This window comes from Podarcis bocagei (assembly GCF_964188305.1).
Source record: "Podarcis bocagei genome assembly, chromosome: W".
Classification (NCBI taxonomy): domain Eukaryota; kingdom Metazoa; phylum Chordata; class Lepidosauria; order Squamata; family Lacertidae; genus Podarcis; species Podarcis bocagei.
Genome location: NC_138131.1, coordinates 60480125 through 60503071, shown reverse-complemented (window position 1 = coordinate 60503071; position 22947 = coordinate 60480125).

Sequence of the window (22947 nt, the reverse complement as noted above, 5' to 3'; positions counted from 1 at the left end):
GAAATTGGTTTAAAAGAATACAAATATAAAGCTTTTGCAGATGATGTAGTGTTGACGTTGGAACAACTAATAAATAGTTCAATTGAGGCAAGGGAAAAAATAGAAGAATATTGTCATCTTGCTGGATTTAAATTTAATAAGAGCAAAACAAAACTACTAACAGAAAACATGGATAGTAAAGAAATAGAAGAGTTACAAATGAAAACAGGACTAACAATTGCAAAAAAAAGTAAAATACTTGGGGGTATGGCTAATGACAAAAAACATCAACTTATATAAAGATAATTACGAAAAGGTGTGGACAGAGATTAAACAAGACCTGGAAATTTGGACCAGAATGAAATTATCGTTGATGGACAGAATTGCTGGTATTAAAATGAACATGCTTCCGAAACTGTTAATCTTATTCCAGACCATTCCTATTATATGTGGAACGAAACAATTTGACATCTGACGAAAACTTGTTTCTAAATATATCTGGCTGGGAAAGAAACCTAGGATCAAATATAAAATCCTGACTGATGCAAAAGAAAGAGGTGGATTCTCCCAGCCAGATCTAAAAATTTATTATGAAGCATCTTGTTTTTGTTGGTTGCGTGATTGGATAGCATTAGACAATGAGGAGGTACTAGATTTAGAGGGATTCGATAATAGATACGGGTGGCACGCCTACCTGTGGTATGGAAAGACAAAAGTTCACAGAGGGTTTCTGCACCACATCATTAGAAAATCCTTGTATGAGGTATGGACTAGACATAAAAATCTCTTAGAACGTAAAACTCCGTGAGGTCTGACCAGAGCAGAATACAGTAGCACTATTACTTCCCTTGATCTAGATGCTATACTCCTATTGATGCAGCCCAGAATTGCATTGGCTTTTTTAGCTGCCGCGTCACACTGTTGGCTCATGTCAAGTTTGTGGTCAACCAAGACTCCTAGATCCTTTTCACATGTACTGCTCTCAAGCCAGGTGTCCCCCATCTTGTATTTGTGCCTCTCATTTTTTTTGCCCAAGTACAATACTTTACATTTCTCCCTGTTAAAATTCATCTTGTTTGTTTTTGCCCAGTTCTCTAATCTGTCAAGGTCGTTTTGAAGTGTGATCCTGTCCTCTGGGGTGTTAGCCACCCCTCCCAGTTTGGTGTCATCTGCAAATTTGATCAGGATGCCCTTGAGTCCATCATCCAAGTCGTTGATAAAGATGTTGAATAAGACCGGGCCCAAGACAGAACCCTGTGGCACCCCACTAGTCACTCTTCTCCAGGATGAAGAGGAACCATTGATGAGCACCCTTTGGGTTCGGTCAGTCAGCCAGTTACAAATCCACTGAGTGGTAGCATAGTCAAGACCGCATTTTACCAGCTTCTTTACAAGAATATCATGGGGCACCTTGTCAAATGCCTTGCTGAAATCAAGGTAGGCTACATCCACTGCGTTCCCTTCATCTACCAGGCTTGTAATTCTGTCAAAATACGAGATCAGGTTAGTCTGACATGACTTATTTTTGAGAAATCCATGCTGACTATTGGTGATCACAGCATTCCTTTCTAGGTGCTCATAGACTGTTTGCTTAATGATCTGCTCCAGAATCTCCCCTGGTATTGATGTCAGACTGACTGGGCGGTAATTATTTGGGTCCTCTCTTTTCCCCTTTTTGAAAATAGGGACAACATTTTCCCTCCTCCAGTCTGCCGGGACTTCGCCTGTTCTCCAGGAATTCTCAAAGATGACTGCCAGTGGTTCTGAGATCACATCTGCCAGTTCTTTTAATACTCTTGGATGCAGTTCATCTGGCCCTGGAGACTTGAATACATCTAAACTAGCCAAGTATTCTTGTACTATCTCCTTAGTTATTCTGGGCTGTGTTTCCTTTGCTGAATCATTTGCTCCAAATTCTTCAGGTCGGGCATTGTTTTCTTTATCGGAGAAGACTGAGGCAAAGAAGGCATTGAGGAGTTCAGCCCTTTCTGTGTCCCCTGTTTGCATTTCACCATCTTCTCCTCTGAGTGACCCCACTGTTTCTTTGTTCTTCCTTTTGCTACGAACATACCCATAAAAGCCTTTTTTGTTGCTTTTAACCTCTCTAGCAAGCCTGAGTTCATTCTGTGCTTTAGCTTTTCTGACTTTGTGTCTACACGTGCTGGCTATTTGTTTGAATTCCTCTTTGGTGCTTTCCCCCCTTTTCCATTTTTTGTACACATCCTTTTTTAATCTTAATGAGGTCTCTGTTATTCTTCTCTCCCTTAATTTTGACCCAAATGCTCTCACTTTGGCTTTGAGGTTCTAAATCTTGGATCTCTTCACAGGTATACACATCCCTGACATATAACGCCACTCCTCCTCCTTTCTTGTCTGGTCTGTTTCTCTGAAATAGATTGTATCCCCCCATTATTACATTCCAATTGTGGGACTTATCCCACCAGGTTTCAGTGGTGCCTATTATGTCATATTTAGTTTGCTGTACCAAGAGCTCAAGCTCATCTTGTTTATTTCCCATGCTTTGCGCATTAGTGTACAGACATTGAAGTCCATTAATCATTCCCCCGTGTCTCTTATTTAAGGATTTTTTCCTCCCACCACTAGGTCTGCGTGCTGTTTGCTCCATTTGGTCTATGACATGTTACTGGAGGGGGATGGTAAAGTAAAGTTAAAATCATTCAAAGAATTGAGAGGATAATTAACCGATTGGTTACAATACCACCAATTACAAGATATCTTTAAGAAAGACAATAAAAGCAATGGTTTTAGTAACATCCAATCAGAGATTAAGACAGAACTGCTGGGTAGTAATAAGAAAATGATATCAAAAATGTTTAAGGTACTACTAGAGTGCAAAACAAAGGATGAGGAGGTAAAGAGTGTGATGATAAGATGGGCACAGGATCTGGGGCATAATATTGATTTTGAGAGGTGGCAGGTAATGTGGAATAAAACAATCAAATTTACGGCATGTGTGGCACTTAAAGAAAACTGAATGAAAATGATGTACCGTTGGTACATCACACCAAGTAAATTAGCCAAAATGTATAGAAGCCAAGATAAATTATGTTGGAAATGTAGGGAAGAAGAAGGGAATTTCCTACATATGTGGTGGACTTGTACCAAAGTTAAAATCTTCTGGGATACTATTTATAATGAATTTAAAAAGGTCAATACCTTTTAAAATTCATTATAAATAGTAAAAAGCCAGAAGTATTTGTATTAGGATTAATTGACGAGGAAATCCACCAAAAAGATGTTAACCTATTCATGTACTCCACAACGGCGGCAAGAATCCTTCTGGCCCAAAAATGGAAACAGCAAGAGCTCCCCACTCTAGACGACTGGCAGATAAAGATGGTAGAGTACGTGGAACTGGCAAAGTTGACGGAGAAAATTAGGAACCGACCCGCTGAAAGATTTCAAAGGGACTGGAGCAAATTTATAAATTATTTGAAAGAAAGTTGTAAACACCTAAAAACGTTTGTAACATTAATGTGAAATGTTTTGTAATGTGGAAAGAAGGAGCTAATTTACAAATGAAAGGGTGATTGTTAAATGATTATATATGGTAAAGAAGTGATTATAGAAATGTGACAAATATGTTAAACTAATAGGAAAGTCAGAAAGAATGATGGAAGGAAGTCGATGCTCGCTTGGAGCAGTAATATAAGCTTGGGATATGTATTATAAAATGAAATGAAATATGGAAAACTCAATAAAAACCATGATTTAAAAAACAACAACAACAGAATATCTGTCCGCATAGCCCTGATGGGGTCTCAGGGAGTGACAATTCTTCCCTAGTTCTTATTTAATCAGAGATGCCAGGGAAGGGACCTGGGACCTTCTGCATGCCACCGAGCTACAATGTTTCCCCCTCAAATACATAAATATGTGGTGAAGAGATTAGTCATTTGAAGAGAGAATTTTCCATGTTTGTGTCCTGATAATCTGATCAAGTGACCAGAGCCTGATTTCATGATGGCTCAAGATAGACTCAGCAGACCATTGGGGGTTGGGGTGTAGCATGAGGACACAGCCCAGGAAAGCCTGTTACTGTGGTTTCAGCTGACAATGACAGTCAAGGCCAAAGAAACGGATGCTCAGACTGATACAAAGTAATGTGACCATGGCATGTGTTGCCTCACCACTTGTACCATGTATCTCAGAAACAAAGGAAGCCGACACCATTCTATGTGGCCAAAGAATGGAAATGGAGATAAGCACAGCTGTGGTCACCTTGTCAAATATCAACGCAGCAGTCTGTTTGTCTTATGCCCACTCTAGCTGTCAGCTGAAATGTCCCGTGCTGCTATTATGTCATCCTGGCCACCCCAAAAGGTAGCCTGAGCTTGTGGGGACTCGCGAAGCGGGCAGTTCAGTTCAAGGGTGGCTCGGGGGCCGGTTAAACGACCCCCATGGGCTGCTTAGAAGCCACCCAGAGTGGCTGGAGAAACCCAGCCAGATGGGCGGGGTACAAAGAATAAATCATACAGTGTTTTTAAACAAATAAAAAAAAACCCCTAGTTTAATCCATGGTAACATTAGCACTGTATACAGCAATGGGCTCCTTGAATATCTTTATGTATTTATTTAAAATATTTTTACTTTTGCTCTTGTTACCGGAGAATCCGAGGGCTCCCTTGGGCAGAAATCAAGACACCAACCAAAGCAATTTGGAGCAAATCAGCAGCCTGTAGGCTTGGTCTTTATTGAAGAAAGACTGTCGCGACAGGACTCCCACCGCCCACGAGGTGAAGCAAGATGGAAGCCCAGAACAAAAGAAGACCCCAACTTTTATTAGCTTCTAATCCCCTGAGTTACACCCCTAGAAATACATCGTAACTACATCATGACTACATTAAAAACAGGAGGAGTCAGGGGAGGGGTTGCTCAGGTAATCTGAGTACCATGACACCTGGCCAGAGCCCCTTTCCCCCCTCCCCATGAGTCATTTCCAGAAGTCAAAAGGATAGGCGCAGTTTCCTGCCCCCTGAGGGGAATCCGATCACTGTCCCTTTGTCATAGTCCGTGTTGAATCCACTAGTGTATGCAGTTCGTTGTGTTCTTGATAGTCTTCTGTCTGAGCCCATCAAGATGACTATCAAGGTTGCCATGCCAACTGGGAAGGGCTGTAGTGTACGTGCCTCCTTGCTTGAGGGATTATGGCCACCCCCCTTTGATAGTCCTTGTGATATGAAGCAGAATAAAAGTGGTCCGGTGAAGATCCGATGTATGGCTGATTTATAGTGAATTTATGAAGAAAACTGTCCTAGAAGATCAAAGCGCTTTTGCTTTTCCGGAAGCTGGTTGCAACATTTTGATTAGATCAGTCACAGTCAATTGAACTCGGAAACTTTGTATTTGAGAGCTGTCAAAGTATAGGGAAGCGCGCCTTTGCCTGCAGTACCTGTGTGGCCGCCACAAGGGGCGCTGTTCGGTAGCACTGATTGGTTGAAGCGGCAGCCGATTGACCTCGAGTTCGGAGAGTTGGTCAACCCATAAGAATAGGGCGAGGTAGAGTTTCACGGTCTACTCAGGGAAAAGATATGAAAATAACAGGGGTTCCGTGCGGAGCTGTCAAGTTAGTGCTCCCTTATTTACGGAAGGTTTTCAGGGGATGCCCCTCTAGAAGGGGCATCTCCAGGCTCGGGGAGGTGGGAGGTGTGTGTGTGTGTGGGAGGTGTGTGTGTGTGTGTGTGTGTGTGTGTGTGTGTGTGTGTGTGTGTGGAGCTTGTGCATTACAGTGTAATGAAGGGGGGTCTCCTGCTACACTCTCCTTTCCTTTCTTCTGAAAAGATCAAGGCAGTTAACAAAAAATACAAAAATCAAGCCATAATTTAGCAATTTAAAATATTTGTTGGGAAAGCAGAAGCAGGAAAAGAAACCTACCCGTACCTCTCCTAGCAGAGAAGCTCCTATGACAGCAAGGACCCCTTGCAAACAAAAAGATACAAGAAAGATCCTTCTTCTGGGGCCTGCCTGGTGTTAGCCTGTGTGTAGTTCAGATTCGGAAGTTTGATTGCATTTCCTGCCATTTTGGGTGCAGAGTGCTCTGTGTCAGAGCTGGCCCACACCTCCTTGCAGGCATGTCTTAAGCAACTGTCCAACTGCAGCAGCCCCATTTCCTTTGTAAAAGACGATGAGGAACCCAACAGAGGATGAAGTACCAAGGCACTGATGCCCCTGCTATTTGCAGAATTCTAATGATCCCAGCAGAGCTGATTCTCTACTGAGGACTTGTTGCCTCAGTTGGCCGGAATGACTGACTGCAGGTACAAGGCAGGGCAGACCTCGTAGATACCCAGGGCTTTAGCCCCCTCAATATTTCTAGGAAGGGTGCTCAGTCCCCCCAGTATTGAGGGGACCGCCATCCCCCACCACCAGGCTGTTGCTGTGGCCACAAATGACTGTCCCCAGCAGCCGTGGGAGGCCAAGGGCCCTGTTAGCCATGAGGGACATGCGACAAATATGAATGGCCACGCCTGGCAGGGGAGGCGAAGATGGCGGAGAGGAGAGGGGAGGGGGAAAATTTGATTTAATCCATTTGCATTCTGCAGGGTATCATAACAGGTTTCCAAACAAATAAACAACTTTTAACCAAGACGAAGGAACCAGAATGATTGGCAACTCAAACTAGAGCAAAATCCTTAGTTTTTCACCCCATCTTAATGCAGCCTATGGGACCAAACAATTCATTTGGCGCCGGGCGTAGGTACCTGAGCGGGACGTACGACAGGTGTGGATGAACACATCTAGGTCACATTGAGTAATTTGACCACACAGATGGGCCAGTGAGTGAAAGATGAAGGAGAATTTGGAATGTTAATAACTCCTCCCACCCATCTCAGGCAAACTGGTGGGGCAGCTACATGCATTCTCGGAAAACACAAGATTATTAAATCCATTCCCAGCTGGATTAAATCCTGGCCATGGGGGCTCAGCCCGCCCCCCCCCCACTATCCCCCATCGCCAGGTTGTAGTTATGGGGCTGCAAATGACAGTCACCTACAGCTGCAGGAGGCACACACCATAGGTAGCCGAGTGGGACATGAGAGAATCAGAACAGGTGGAGTCTTCACCATCTATCTCCTATGAGAGAAGCAACTGTGACAGTAAGGACCCCTTTCTAAACCAAAAGATACAAGAAAGCAGGGGTAACGGGTATATGGGGCTTCAGCCCCCTCAATATTTCTAGGCAGGGGGATCAGTCCCTCCGATACCGAAGGGGCCGCCACTGGCCACCGCTGGGTTGTTATGGGACTGCAAGTGGCCGTCTTGAGCAGCCACAGGAGGCATGGGATGTAGGTAGCCAAGTAGGACATGCGATGGACGTGGATGGACACGCCTGGGTCACATCCGAGGAATTTGACTGCAATTTGGCAAAAAGCTGATTACAGAATAGCAGCTGCCTCTTGAATTGTGCCCGCCATCCCTTCTCCTGCCTGTGAGTAGCTGCTTGGTCTGCCTATGCAGCTTCAGTCAAGTTAGCCTTGAAAAGTTTGTGCATTCTGGCCCCACCATTCTCCCCCCACCGCCGCCACTGCTTACCTATTCGCCTACTTTTCACCTTTGAATCCCTGGATTAGTACATGTGGAATGTGCACATAAGCACAGAGAGTGAAATTATGTGAACAGTCAAGTCCACAGTAATTTGAAATGAAGCATTTCCAGGTACAGGAGGTAATTATCCCTCAGGTGAGAGACAAATTTCTTTCAAGAGGAATTTCTTGGTAGGCTGAAGCAGTATTTGCCTTACAGCGCCTGTCACCAATATCTCCTGGAACTGAATCATAGGCCTTCTAAGCACCGATCATTGCAGGAAATTGTCAAGATCTAGTGGTGACCTGATGCTTAACAATGTAGCAGAAAATGTGATTTATTGTTTTTCATACCTCATTATCTACCACAAGATTCTCTGCGGGTCATTATGCCATCCACATCCTTCTTTGGAGGTCCTTTAAGCAGAGGCTTGACAACCATATGTCAGGAGTGCTCTCATGGTGTTTCCTGCTTGGCAGGGGGTTGGACTCGATGGCCCTTGTGGTCTCTTCCAACTCTATGATTCTATGGAGCCTGGCAACCCAACAAAGCAAGATGCATACGCGAGGGCACTAACAATGAGCAAAAAAAAGAGGCGAGAGCACAGTTTAGCCTTTTGAGAAGCAGAGGGGCTTAGGGAATCTGTGTGTCAAGTTTTGCAACCTCTGGGGAACTTGCTTGTGATGCTGCAGTTACTTGGCACAGAGAAACGAAACATCACATCTCTCTTAACTGAACCATCCTACAGACTGGAAGTACTGTACATTATGAGTGCATGGCGAGTTGCTGCCAAATGTTTGCCTGCTTGATTTCCCTCGCACATAAGCAGACTTCAGCTGAAATCACATGTGGGCATGTAAGCATGAACTGAACTACTGACTGAAACACTGGCAGGCATTTCTGTGGACACAGATGTAATTTTCTTCCAGCTATGATCATGGGGACAGCTGTACCTGACTCTGTTTACAGTCCAAATTGCATTAACATTTCCCTGGTTGGAAAGACAGACACAGCCGAAGAGGGTACATCTGGTCAAGTGTAGAAGGAAGTCAGAAAATGGGTGATTGATACCCAAGTCATTTCTTTCCCCTGGGATGTAAACAGGTTTTGCCTTCTCACCCACGCCCCACCACTTTCATGTGACAAAGAGTGTTCTCCTTAATGGAGAGCGCTGGTTGCGGTGGGGTCTATCAGGCCACACACCCCCCCTCCTTGGTTGCCAGGCATGATTGAAAAGTTGGCCTGTGGCAATGATTAGTTGGTTGAGTTGCTGGGGCAATTTATGTGTTGCAATTTGGTGGGAGGGATCTAATGCTTTATACTCTGTGCACGCAGCTTGGAAACTTTCTCTTTGCTGCGTGCATCGGAACACCCGCCCGCCCGCCCTAAATTTAAGGGTTTTCTGTGTCGACCTTGCTATGCCTGTCATGGGGTCATCTGCTGTTGTGGCAGGGGACTGGTAGGAATTTTGTCCATCTGGCTGATTTGTTTTTTGCCTACTGCAAATCGTCACAACTTGTAAGTTGCGGTTAGGCATTGGTTATCAAATTGTTTGGAACAGGGGCAAGGATTGGCTGGGCCTGCCCCTCCAACGCTGCTGCGGAAAGGGAATTCCGTTAAAGGAACCCAGGGGCTTGCCATGTTTTCGTCTGAATCCCTGGAATGGGGCTAGGACCGGCAAGCCCTAGGGAGCATGCAGGGAGAAGTGAGGGCCTGTCGCTCAGCTCCATTTCTCCCCAATATTGTTTTCCCTTACTGGCTTTCGGTGGAATCCGGAAGTAAGTTCTGTCCCCAGGCGGGGGCGGGGGGGGGGACAGATAGTCTTAACCAATGCCGCACGTAGACAGGATTGGAATGAGTGGCACAGGGAAAGCAAGATTGGCGAAAACGAAAGCTAAACAACTGGTACAAACAACCTTGACTTCTCCGCCACGCAGATCATCTGTCCCAGCTGTTTTAGGGACACAAGAAGGGGTAGCTGAGCAAACACCATTAGAGGATATGGCTTCAGGAGGATCTGCAGCAGTCTTAGATCAAATTTTGGGACAATTGGAAATTTTAAATAAGAAGGCAGATGAGCATTCGTCCAAAATTGACCAAGCCACAGCCACTATAAGCAAACTGACTGACCAAGTTGCTCAACATACACAAGCAATTGGGAATCTCCAGGAAGCAACTGCAGAAAATCGCAAATTGGCTGAGGAAGCTAACCAAAAAGCCGTGGAAGCCAATCAGAAGGTTGAGGCAATAAAGGTGGAGGTAAAGCCCTTGCACAAACAGATTGGTGAACAGCAGGCCTACCTGTCTATGGTTGAACTGAGAAATAGGGAAAACAACCTTAGATTGAGAGCAATCCCAGAACTTGAACAGGGAGATTTGATCGGCTATTTGACATCGGAATTCTCAAAGTTCTGGGGGATAGAAGAAGATAAGGATTTTAAAATTGTAAGTGCTTTTAGATTGGGAAGAGTGGTGAGGAAGGACAGATCCAGAGACTGTTTGATCATTTTGAGATCCAAGCAAGAGAGAGATAAAATACTAGGCCTTCATTTTGGAAAATCACTTGACATTCAAGGCAACAGAGCAGAAACTTACAAAGATATTCTGAAACAACTCTTGGACCTTAGAGCTACATATACGGAATTAACAAAACTACTGAAAGGCAACTCAATTCCCTTTAGGTGGGAATTTCCTCAAGGATTATCCTTCAACTTCAAAGGAAAGAAAGTTAAAATTAAGACAGCAGAAGACCAACAAAAGTTTTTGAACGACCACAAAGAGGACCTTCAGAAAGGAGCAATAGCATCCTGGCCACCACCTCCGCCAGTACCTGCACCTACACCTGCACCCTCGGGACCAGAGGATTCAAAGGAAGAGACGCCACCACCAAAGGAATAACAGATTGATCCAGGATGACTCTGCAGCTTCTTAGTTGGAACATTAATGGCGGGAATTCCCCGGAAAAAAGAAGAAGAATATTTCACATATTGCAAAAAGAACAATTGGACATTATTTGCTTGCAGGAAACGCATGTGACTAGGCTCCATAGGAAAGTGTTAATCAATAAAAGATTAGGCCAAAAATTTATCTCATCGGAGAGAGTTAAGAAAAGAGGAGTGGTGATTTATGCAAAGGAGAGCCTGTCACCAAAATTTTTATTTAAAGATGAGCAAGGAAGAATTTTGGCTATTGAGATACAGACTCAAGGAGAAAAGTTTTTAATTTTAGGAATCTATGCACCGAATGAGGGGAAATCAGAATTCTATAAGAAACTGCATGAGACAATGCTGGACTATTTGGACTATACCAACATCATTATGATGGGAGTTATGAATGGGGTGGTCTCCACAAATATGGACAAGTCACAAAATCAAAACTTAACAAAAGACGGCAGACTACCTAAAACCTTTTTTGAACTAATTGACAATATGGACTTGATTGACATTTGGAGGACAAAGAACCCCCTAGGTAAAGAAGGAACATTCTTTTCTGAAGCCCATCTGTCTTGGACAAGAATCGACCAAATATGGATAACTAGAGGGCTGGCACCTAAGACCAGAAAAGTGGAAATCTGTCCCAAAACCTGCTCCGACCATAACGCTATGAAAGTGGAAATGAGACTTACTCCAATCGGTTCCTTCAGATGGAAAATGAATGACACCCTATTAAGAGATCAGGAGATTGTGAAGAAGGCCCAAAAAACTTTGAAAGACTACTTTGAAATAAATTTGAATACCACGGTGGAAAAAAGAGTAATCTGGGACGCAAGTAAAGCTGTTATGAGAGGGTTTTTGATACAACAGAACACGATAAAGAAAAGACTTTGGAATGAAAAAAAGGATAAGATCTTAGAGAAGATAAGAGATGGTGAGAAAAAATTGAGATCAAAACCAAAATCACAGGAGGTTCTGAGAGAAATCAAATTCCACCAAGCACAATATGCTAAATTGATAAATCAAGAAGTTGAGTGGAAAATTAAACAAATGAAACAAAAATCATTTGAATCAGCGAATAAGTGTGGGAAACTGCTAGCATGGCAGTTGAAGAAGAGACAAAAATTGAATACGGTTACAAACCTAGAGATTGAAGGGAGAAATATCCAAAAACCAGAGGAAATTAGAAAGTGCTTCCAGAGATACTTCAAACACCTTTATACGCAAGGGACGCAAAATGAGACGGAGATAGACCAATTCATAAAAATTAATGGGTTACCGAAATTATCTCAGGAAAAGAGAACAATCCTGAACTATAAGATAACACAACATGAAATTGAGGGTGCCATTCAGAATATGCAACTAGGCAAATCTCCAGGGCCAGATGGTCTTACCTCCAAGTATTATAAAACATTGAAAGATTTTTTGATACAACCACTATTGGAGGTTTGTAATCAGATCATGGAGGGGAAGAAGGCGCCGGAATCGTGGAAAGAAGCTTTCATCACATTGATACCTAAATTGGAAACGGAAAAGACTCAACTTAAGAACTACCGTCCCATCTCACTCCTAAATGTGGATTACAAAATTTTTGCAGATATCTTGGCAAATAGACTCAAAAAAGTGTTAAATGAAGTAATTCATAAAGACCAGGCAGGCTTTCTCCCAGGTAGACATTTGTTTGATAACACTAGGAACATTATTGACATTTTGGAACTTTTGCAAACCAACATAAATACAAAAGCAGTGCTAATTTTTATTGATGCAGAGAAGGCCTTTGACAACATTTCTTGGAAATTCATGAAGAAAAACCTTGAAGGGATGGGAGTGGGACGGGGGTTTGAAAATGGAACAGAGGCAATTTACTCAGAGCAAAAAGCTAAACTGATAGTTAACAATGTGGTGACAGAAGAGTTTAAAATTGAAAAAGGAACACGACAAGGTTGCCCCATATCCCCTTTGTTATTTATCTCAGTCCTGGAGGTGTTTTTGAACATGATTAGGGAGGACCGGTTGGTGCAAGGAATACAGGTCGGAGTGAAACAATACAAACTGAAAGCTTTTGAAGATGACTTGGTTTTAACATTACAGGAGCCAGAATCTAGCACGAAAAGAGTTTTAGAATTAATTCATGAGTTTGGTCGTGTGGCGGGGTTTAAACTGAACAAGCAAAAAACCAAGGTTTTGGGGGAAAAATTGACAACTGAGGAATCAGAAAGGTTTCAGAAAGAGACAGACCTAAAAATTGTAAAGAAGGTGAAATACCTAGGGGTAAATTTGACTGCTAAAAACCTGAACTTATTTAAAGACAATTATGAAAAATGTTGGCTAGAAATTAAAAAGGATCTAGAAACTTGGTCAAGATTGAAACTTTCCTTGTTGGGTCGAATTGCAGCTATAAAGATGAATGTATTGCCAAAGATGTTGTTTTTGTTTCAAACCCTACAGATTGTGGACAGAGTGGAGTGTTTTGGAAAGTGGCAGAAAGATATTTCTAAGTTTGTCTGGCAGGGCAAAAAGCCCAGAATAAAATTTAAGATTTTAACTGATGCAAAGGAAAGAGGGGGATTTGCCCTGCCGGACTTAAGGTTATATTATGAAGCCGCAGCCTTCTGCTGGATGAAGGATTGGTTACTGTTAGAGAACACTGATGTCCTAGATCTGGAAGGGTTTAATAATGCTTTTGGATGGCATGCATATTTGTGGTACGACAAGGTAAAGGTTCACAAAGGATTCAAAAACCATATTGTCAGAAAAGCAATATTTATTGTCTGGACAAAATATAAAGACTTATTAGAAAACAAGACCCCGAGAATGGTTATCACCAATGGAGGCGAAGGCCCGAAAAAGACTCAATATGGAGGCCGGTTGGCCGAAATATTGGGAAATAATAGAAAAAATCGGAGATAATTGGAGGTTGCAGAGTTTGGAAAAATTAAAGAATAAGGTGCGAGATTGGTTACACTACGCTCAAATTCAAGAGGTATTTAAATTGGATAAAAAGATAGGATTCCAGGTGGAAAAATCGAAGTTAGAGACAGAATTGTTAGAACCAAAGACTAAGGTACTTTCAAGAATGTATAACTTGCTGCTTAAATGGAACACTCAGGATGAGACAGTCAAATCAGCCGTGATAAAATGGGCACAGGATATTGGGCATAACATTATGTTTGAGGACTGGGAAAGGTTATGGACCACCGGAATGAAATTCACGGCATGTAATGCCTTGAAGGAAAACATTATGAAAATGATATATAGGTGGTACATGACCCCAGTCAAGCTTGCAAAGATATATCACCTGTCTGATAATAAATGCTGGAAATGTAAGGAGGCTGAAGGGACATTTTTTCACCTCTGGTGGACTTGTCCAAAAGTGAAGGCCTTCTGGGAAATGATCTACAATGAGCTAAAAAAGGTATTTAAATATACCTTTACCAAGAAACCAGAGGCCTTCCTTTTGGACATAGTCGGCCAGAAAGTGCTAAAAAAGGACAGAACCTTTTTTATGTACGCGACTACAGCAGCAAGAATACTTATTGCAAAACATTGGAAGGCACAAGATTTGCCCACACTGGAAGAGTGGCAGACGCAACTGATGGACTATATGGAACTGGCTGAAATGACTGGCAGAATCCGGGAGTTGGGAGAAGAAACAACGGAAGAGGACTGGAAAAAATTTAAAGACTACTTACAAAAACAATATAAGTTATATGAATGTTAAGAAATTGCATGGTCTAGAAAAATATGGCTCCAGTAATTTGATTGTGAGCCATATTTTTCTAGACCATGCAATTTCTTAACATTCATATAACTTATATGGCTCCAGTAATTCATATAACTTATATGGCTCCAGTAATTTGATTGTGAGGGAGGAGTGTTCAAGATGGCGCCGAGGTAAGACGCTCTTATCGGAGCTCAAAGAACTCTTTTAACTAAATGCCCTTTGTTGCCGACTCCCCTCCTTCCTTTGGATTTTATTTCCTTTCATTATCTCGCTGTGCTTTTGAACATCTTATTTTATCCTCCTCGGTGCCGGGACCCAATTAAGTTAATGAAGTCTTAACGAAGGCTCCCAGCCATTCCCTCCCGGGCATTAAGGCACTCCCTCCCAGTTTCTCATCGACTTTTCATGATAAATTTACTCCAAGGATCTTTAAGGACTTCTAGTGGGCTTTCAACTCTAAAAACTACAAATTCATAAAACTACAAATTTTTTTCCCCACCTCAAACTTCGTGGACCCCCCAAACAACCCAGTTGTCTTAACAAACTGAGACGAAGGGGGGGGGATACCTTAAAGGAGTGCTCTAATTGGACCCAGCTTTAAAACTCCTAGCAGCAGCCCAGCCAGGACCGAACGAGAATCGAATGAGATTGTGACCTGAAAACTTTAGCACTTTATCACTCTATTTAGAACTCTGATCTCATTGATTTAAGAAGAATCTAGCAATGAGAAGAGCCAAAAGAACCAGGTGCCCTGATATAGAAACCGACGCAGAGCCCTCTGGCTTCAAACAGAGTAATCTAGATAATTACCTGCTACCCCAAAAACAGCACACATTCCCTCCCAAAACTTTCCCCAACTCTTTTCACGGAGAGACAGTTGAAGAGATATCCTCAGGGATAAAGGAGGACAAGGCTACTACTCCCATAATCGAGGCACAAGTACTAATTGGTAGAAAGGTGGAGCTGCTGGAGGAATGCTGCCTATTGACTGCTCAAACAGTTCAAAAAAATCTTTGAACAACTACAAAACATCTCCAAGAAGCTGGATAACCCAGATGAAAGGAGGCAACTCACTCCTTTTTTGACATCCTTAACAAGCCCTGGAAGCAAACAGAGCAAATACAAATTTATACCTCTAAACCAGCCAAAAGCCAGAGGAAGCCCCCCTCATTCATTCAACCTGATATTGAGGCCGTGTGAGATTGTTCTCCACATTTTTCCATATAGAGGGCCCCTACCTTACTGGGAGTCATCCTTCTGGGCCAGACATCATCTAAATCTGCTCCTAGGCCTTGAGGGTGGAAGTATTGACTTAAAAGCAGTCAAGAGGCTCACTAACGATGGATACTCCAAAAAAGTACTACTAAGATTTGGTAGTCACAGAATCCCAACCAAAATCTTAAGGGAAAAGGCTCATTTAGTCCAGAAAGGAATTATTCCGCGTCGACACTTCGAAGATATATCACTCAGTCCATTGATTGCATCTAAAAGACAAAATAAGATGAACAAGGCCATTCCACCAGAAGCCGACACCTGCCCTACTCCCGTGGAAGAACTCAATAGATGGGTGAAGCCGCAGCCAGCTTCCCGGGAAATCACGCAAGAAAAACCCAAGCTCCCAAACCAAGCGACTGTAGCATCAAATAACAGCCTCACTTTTGACATAATAGACTGGACCGTCCCAGAAGAAGAAGATCTGCTAAGCAATTTTACTAAGCTACCAGATAAAGAACAAATAAACATACTCAGTAAATTGACGAAACTACAGGCCAGATTGACCGAAATTCGCCAACAAGATCAGCAAAATGCAGTAGAAACAATACACAATCAAACTCTACACTTACCTGCCCTCTCCCCAAAATGCATAGTCCAAAAGAGAGCTACTAATGGAACTTTCAAATGTATAGATGCAGAGCTTCAAATCCAGCCTCCTCTAAAATATGAAATGGCAAGGAAAAACTCCAGTAAAGAGACCACAAATTCCTGGCTGGGATATCAAATACTAGCTCCAAACGAAATAGGTACCCTTTATTTAAGTACTACAAAGGACTCTAACATTGCCGAACAAAAGATGACCTCCAACAGACCTGGCACACTGAGCCTAACGCCAAATGAGGCCAAAGAAATGGAAGTAGAGACCGAAAACAGCCCTACTGCCCATAACAGTCCACCAAGCACAGAAATCCCCCAGGAACAAGGAACAGCTAAGGAAGAAAATCAAGAAAGGGAGGAAATAATTCCCCGCACTTTAAAAAAGAATCTAAAAGACCCACCATTACCCTCCCCACCGAAAGCAGCGACAAATGGCTGTATTTGCAAAAGACAAAATTCCTCGCTGGACTCAATAACAGAACTAGAATGACTAAATGCTGTTAACCAGCCACCAACTCAAAAACGGATTCTACGCTTACTGTCCTGGAATATTGCAGGGTGGGGAAACAAAGGCGGAGACCCAGACCTAATGAACTTCTTCAAAGATTTTGAATTAATACTTCTACAAGAAACATGGTCAACTAGAGATATTAAAATTAATGGATTCACCTCCTATACGAAACCCGCTTTGAAAACAAACACGAAGGGCCGGCCGAAAGCAGGGTTCTGTTGTATGATCAAAGACAACTTAGGGTTTGAGATCAAGCAGCTAGAAAAATGCTTTCCACTTGCACAAGCTCTACTTTTAACACAAAAAGACGATACCTTGCTACTTGTAAACGTCTACATCCCCCCAACCAAAAACAACAGCAGCAGTGAAAATTGGTCACAGCTAACCTTCTATATAGAAAATTTGACCGATAAATACCCAAATGCCTCACTGATAATAGCAGGTGATTTTAATGCTAGAGTGGGAACCAACAATGAACAACTATGTAGCAAATTAAATTGGAATACTGATAATGATATCGCACATGCCCTGAAAATAGGACGTTTCTCCAGAGATAGGGTTGTAAACAACGAAGGCTTACGCCTACTTGAATTATGTAACAACTTTAATTTGCAGATTGTGAACGGCTCAACAGAAGGCGATAGAAGCGGGGAGTTTACATACTTCTCCCCCCGAGGATGCAGTGTCATCGACTATATTCTTGCCCCTTATAATATTATAAATTCGATCATGGACCTCAAAATTGGAACGCGTACTGAAAGCGACCATCAGCCACTATCGCTGTCTATAAACTTAAAGAACGAAACCAAAATAACTAAGTACAATATCATAGAACCTTCTCAATACAAACAAATGACTCAATTAAAATGGTCTCAGGAAATGAGTGCAGCAGTGGGGCAAAAACTTACAGCCAACCTGAGAAAACAAGTATTATCCAATTTAAAGACCACTAATCCCTGCAGTGATATTCTGAAAACTTATAATGAAATCTTCCAAATGTTTGTAGAGCTTAGTACTCCACTTAAAGGTTGGATACTTAAACATAGCGCTAGCCCCTGGTTTGACGATGAATGTTTCCAGCTAAAAAGAAAACTGCGTCAAACATTTAAAAATAATCGCATTAAACTAGAGCCCTCTTATCTTGATGAAAAAAGAAAATATCATTACATTCTGGCCGAAAAGAAACAGAAATATGCAACCCAAAAATGGCTACAACTATTTGACTCAATTCAGAGTAAAAACAACAAAGCGTTCTGGAACCTAGTGTACGGAGGACTGAAAGCCGAAAATCAACTAACCCAACCACCAATTGCAGAATCCAAATGGTCCCAATACTTTACATCTGTATTTAACAATCTACACAGTGAACTTAAAGGAAATGAGACCGCTATAAATAAAATCAATAAACTCCAGGAGTGGCCAAGGGTAGAAGAAGTGGAAATTAGAGAGATAGTTAAAAATTTCAAATCGGGGAAATCGCCTGGGCCAGACGGTCTACCAATAGAATTATTTAAGACCTATATAGATTGGTGGGCAGAACCCCTAGCTCAACTGTTTACTCTCATAGACAAAGATGGGATCATACCGGAGATACGGTTAAGATCAATAATTATCCCAATCTTTAAAAATGGCGACCCAAAAGAACCAAAGAATTACAGACCGATAAGCTTACTATCAGTGATAGGGAAAATCTACGCTAAGCACCTCCTATCTAAACTCCTTATATGGATGAAAAATTTAAATTTACCAGGGAAAGAACAAATAGGTTTCTCTAAAGGTTGCTCTACATTAGACCACTGCCTTATACTTATGCATTTGGTTGAAAAATATAGATCTCAAAGGCAATCTAAGATATATGCTGCTTTTGTAGATTTTCGTGGTGCATTCGACTCAATTGACCGCCCAAAGCTGTGGAGGAAACTCGCAGAACTAAAAAATGATCAGCGCTTATTGATTCTAATACAAAATCTATACTCTTCCAATGTCTGTCAAGTCAAACTTAACACCATAGGTCATCTTTCATCAGACATCCCAATCTCGAAAGGGGTAAAACAAGGATGTATTCTTGCCCCCTTTCTATTTAACTTATTCTTATCAGACTTGCCAGATCACCTTCAAAAAATAGAATCACATGCCCCTAAACTTAATCAGAAACCAGTTCCTCTCTTATTATACGCAGACGATGCAGTCCTACTATCATTAACGAGCTTGGGTCTGAAACGTCTTATATCTTCTCTGACCCTTTACTGTGAATGTAATAAACTCTCTATAAATTACGAGAAGACAAAAATTTTGGTCTTCTCAAATGGTTGGAAACTAGAGAAATGGAAAATAAGAGGGCAAGAAATCCAACAAGTAAAAATCTATAGGTATCTGGGAATCTTATTCCAGAGCAATCTAGGGTGGGCAAGTCATCGCACAAATGCCATAAAACAGGCAAAGTGCACCTCATCAGCAGTTGCCCGTTTTTATTATCAGAAAGGTAATCAATTTATTTCTGCGGCCAATCAGATTTTTCAAACAAAAGTGCAAGCCCAGATATTCTATGGAATCCCGCTATGGATTCAAGCATATAACAGTGATTTAAATAAGATTCACTCCAGCTTTCTGAGACGTATTCTTGGACTCCCAGCTGCGATCAAATATGAAACAATGTGTGCAGAAATAGGCATACACACAATGGAATACTGGGCCTGGTCCACCTCAATAAAGTACTGGTTACGCTGCCATTTTCGCTGCTCTCCATCAAGCCTGCTCGCTGATCTGCTCAAAGACTCCTATAAATCAAGATGGTATCAGTACCTCGAAAAAAAGATTGAATCTTTAGGCATCGAGCTGGAGCCCCTGTATAATTCCAATGAGCAATACATTTTCCATAATATCCTAGCTAGACTAAAGGATGTGGAGAGACAAAATATTATGGCAGCTGTAAACAAAATTTGCTCCCCCATATTCTATGATTTAAATATCTTAGATAGCAGAGTCAATTACGTCACTAAATTAATAATCCCAGCCCAACGTAGGGCTTTTATGCTGGCCCGGTTGAATGTCTTTCCCTCAGCATTTGTCTGGGGAAGATATCAAAACATCCCTAGAAACAAGAGATTCTGCAGATGCTCTATGAATGTCCCGGACACTGTAGAACATATTCTCTTTCATTGCCCATTGTACAGTACGCTCCGTCAACGCATGCTGTCCCCTCTTTTGGGTGGTCTGGAACCCCAGCAAGGTGAATGTGCGGGATTCTGCCTATCCGACGTTGACCAAAGGGTAACGGCGGGGGTAGCCGAGTTTTTGGCTGCAGTCCTCCAAGGAGCAGGTTAACAAGGAAAACCACTGATTTTATATGTATATATATATATATATGATTGTAACCAACTGCTGCCTTTTTATATATATTTCAAGGCTTTTACATGTTATTTTCCTTCTTATGGTTTTTATTTGCATAATGCCTAATAAAGGTTTGATTTCAACAATTTGATTGTGAGATATAGAAACTAAGTTATAAGCAAGATAAGGTCGAAGTTTAAAGTAATACAATGTTTAATTTAAGGTACAAATAACTGACAAAAACTACTTTAAAATTAAAAATATAACGTTTGAAAAGTACAAAATAAGATATGAAATAAGGTAACAATTTGCTGGTATTTTCTATTATAAAGAACGCAGGGTAAGGGAGATGTGAGGAAGTCCAGTTAGTTATATAAAAAAGTTTTTGAATAGTTATGTTTTTGTTTTTCTTTTTTCTTTTTTCTATCTATAGTGTTTGTTGGTGTTCTTGCATTTGGTGTTTTGTTTGTTATTCTGTTTGGTGAGGGGATTTTGTGTGTTTACTCTTTATTGTGTGTTTTAAAACTTAATAAAATATTTTATATTAAAAAAAAAAGATAGTCTTAACCAATGCCTAAGCAACCACTAACAATCATGTATGTTAATAAAGTTGTGGCCAAAATTATGCCAAAAACCTTAAACAAAAATTATGTGTGTGTTGTGAGTTATTTGAGGGGTGGCTTGGGCACCTTGACACGCAATTACACTTATCAAGTAATGGCAAGGTTGTGTGAAATGCCTGTAAAGCACATAGGGTGTTTCCCACATTCAGTACCAGAGAGAAAAGCAGGAATGTGTTTAAGCTAAAGGTGTACTGCGATGTTTCGTTATAAAGCTTCTGAATTTCATGGATTAGGAAGTACTGAAATTTTCTAATATATATAAATGTATTAGCTGGGCTTCTATGGGTGAAAGAAAATCAAAAGCCTTTCTGCCTCGCCCCTTTCTCCTCTAAGAACGCTGAAGCCTCATTATCAACAGCTGTGTCTTTCCCCAGCTACCGTAAATTTCGCTCTATAACACGCAGATTTTTTCTCCTAAAAAGTAAGGGGAAATGTCTGTGCGTGTTTTTGAGCGAATGTGTGGTCCCTGGAGCTGACTCGCCGGAGCGCAGGGGCAAAAATAGGCAAAAATCAGGCAAAAATAAGATCGGGCGGGCGGAGGGAAGGCGGAAGCTGCTGCTTTCCTGCATTCTGCCTCAGGGTCCTACTGCCCACCTGCTTCTGTTGCTGCGTTTGCTCAAACTCAACAAAGAGAAGGGAATCCCCTGCCCTCCTGGCAAGCAGAGGGTTAAGGAAAGGATCGAGTCCTTCCTTCTAATTCTTTCCTAGTCACACTGCGTGCAGGCTCCAGCCCACCACCTCCTCCTCTCCGTGCTCTAGGGACTCGCAGGCAGCCGAAAAACATGCAGGTGGGAGAGAGAGAGGGGGGGCTGGCTTGGGGGGGACTTTTGCTTTCCTTTCCTCCCCCCCACCCCGTTAAACCCCCTCTCCTGCATTCTTAGCCAGCTGCTTCTCCGCACACCCCTCTTGTGCTCCTTGTCCCTTCTGTGTTTCTCCTTCCCACCCCATTTAAAACGTGGTGACAAAGCACGGATCCACATGGATCCTCAGGATTTTTGCACTGGGTCACCCCAAATTCACCATCAGATCACATTACATGTCCATGGCTACAGTCTGTACCAAAAGAATCGCGCACCCACTGTTGCCTGGGGCTGCAATGGTGCAAAAACGTGGTGACAAAGCACGGATCCACATGGATCCTCAGGATTTTTGCATTGGGTCACCCCAAGTTCACCATCAGATAACATAGCATGTCCATGGCTACAGCCTGCACCCAAAAAATCACGCACCCACTGTTGCCTAGGGTCGCAGTGGTGCAAAAACATGGTTACAAAGCATGGATCCACATGGATCCTCAGGATTTTTGCAATGGGCTACTCCAAACTCACTGTCAGATCACATGTCTGTGGCCACAGCATGAACCACAAAAATCATACATCCACTGTTTCATTTAGAATATTTTTTTTCTTGTTTTCCTCCTCTAAAAACTACGTGCGTGTTATGGTCTGGTGCGTGTTATAGAGCGAAAAATATGGTATTCCTTTTCCAGCTTCTCTTCCAGCTGGAGTCCCAATAGCATCCAAAAGAGTCACAGATTCTCCATTACTATTAGCAAACAACTATGGGAACTGTAAGTGACGATTGTTTAAATGTTTTCACACTTAATATTAAAACAGCACAATCTTTTGGAAACATTGGCTTTGAAATTTTGGGTCCGGGCCTAAAGCTTAAGCTTGAATAACGCCTAAACGCAATAGGCTATGCAAAGCTGCCTTTGCTTTTTGCTACTATAAAAGTTGTATTAATATTTGGTTTTTATGTAGTAGGAAAACTGATAAACCAAATGTTAAGTAGGTACAAATATTATGTCTAAGTAAATAATTCCCCCCCCACACACAAACAAAAAAGATAGTTCCCGTCCTCAAGTTTACAATCTCATTGCTAATCCTCTTTGGGTAGTCTGAAAGCTTTTTTTCTTTCTTTTTTAAGGTGGGGGAAACCCGAGATGAAAGTAGGAATGTGTTTAAGCTAAAGTTGAATTGTAATGTTTGTTTATAATGCTTCTGAATTTCATGGACTGGGAAAAGCCTCAATGACCTTGCTCCCAGCCCTCCCCTTGCTGCAAAAAATAAAATAAAAATATCTACAACCACAGGAGTTTTACCCCACATTGCCTTAGATGGCTAAGCTAACATGTTTAATTAGAGAAAAATCATTACTAGCATTTGTTAAGGATTGGAAGTTTCCTATGGACCTTTTGTGTGAAAAATGAACTTGCAGTATCTGAATTTGAAGATTGAAAAAAAAATACTCTCTTTAACATTCTATTTTCTATAAACCAGTATCATACGTAGCTACTGAGACCCAGAAGTCCTTTTATTCTAGTCTCTCCCTTTAGTTGTTTTCTTTCTTTCCCTTTGTCTTCTACTTTTGTTTTCTCTTTTTCTTGTATTTTCTTCCTTCTGACTTTCTTTCTGCTCTTTCTTAGCT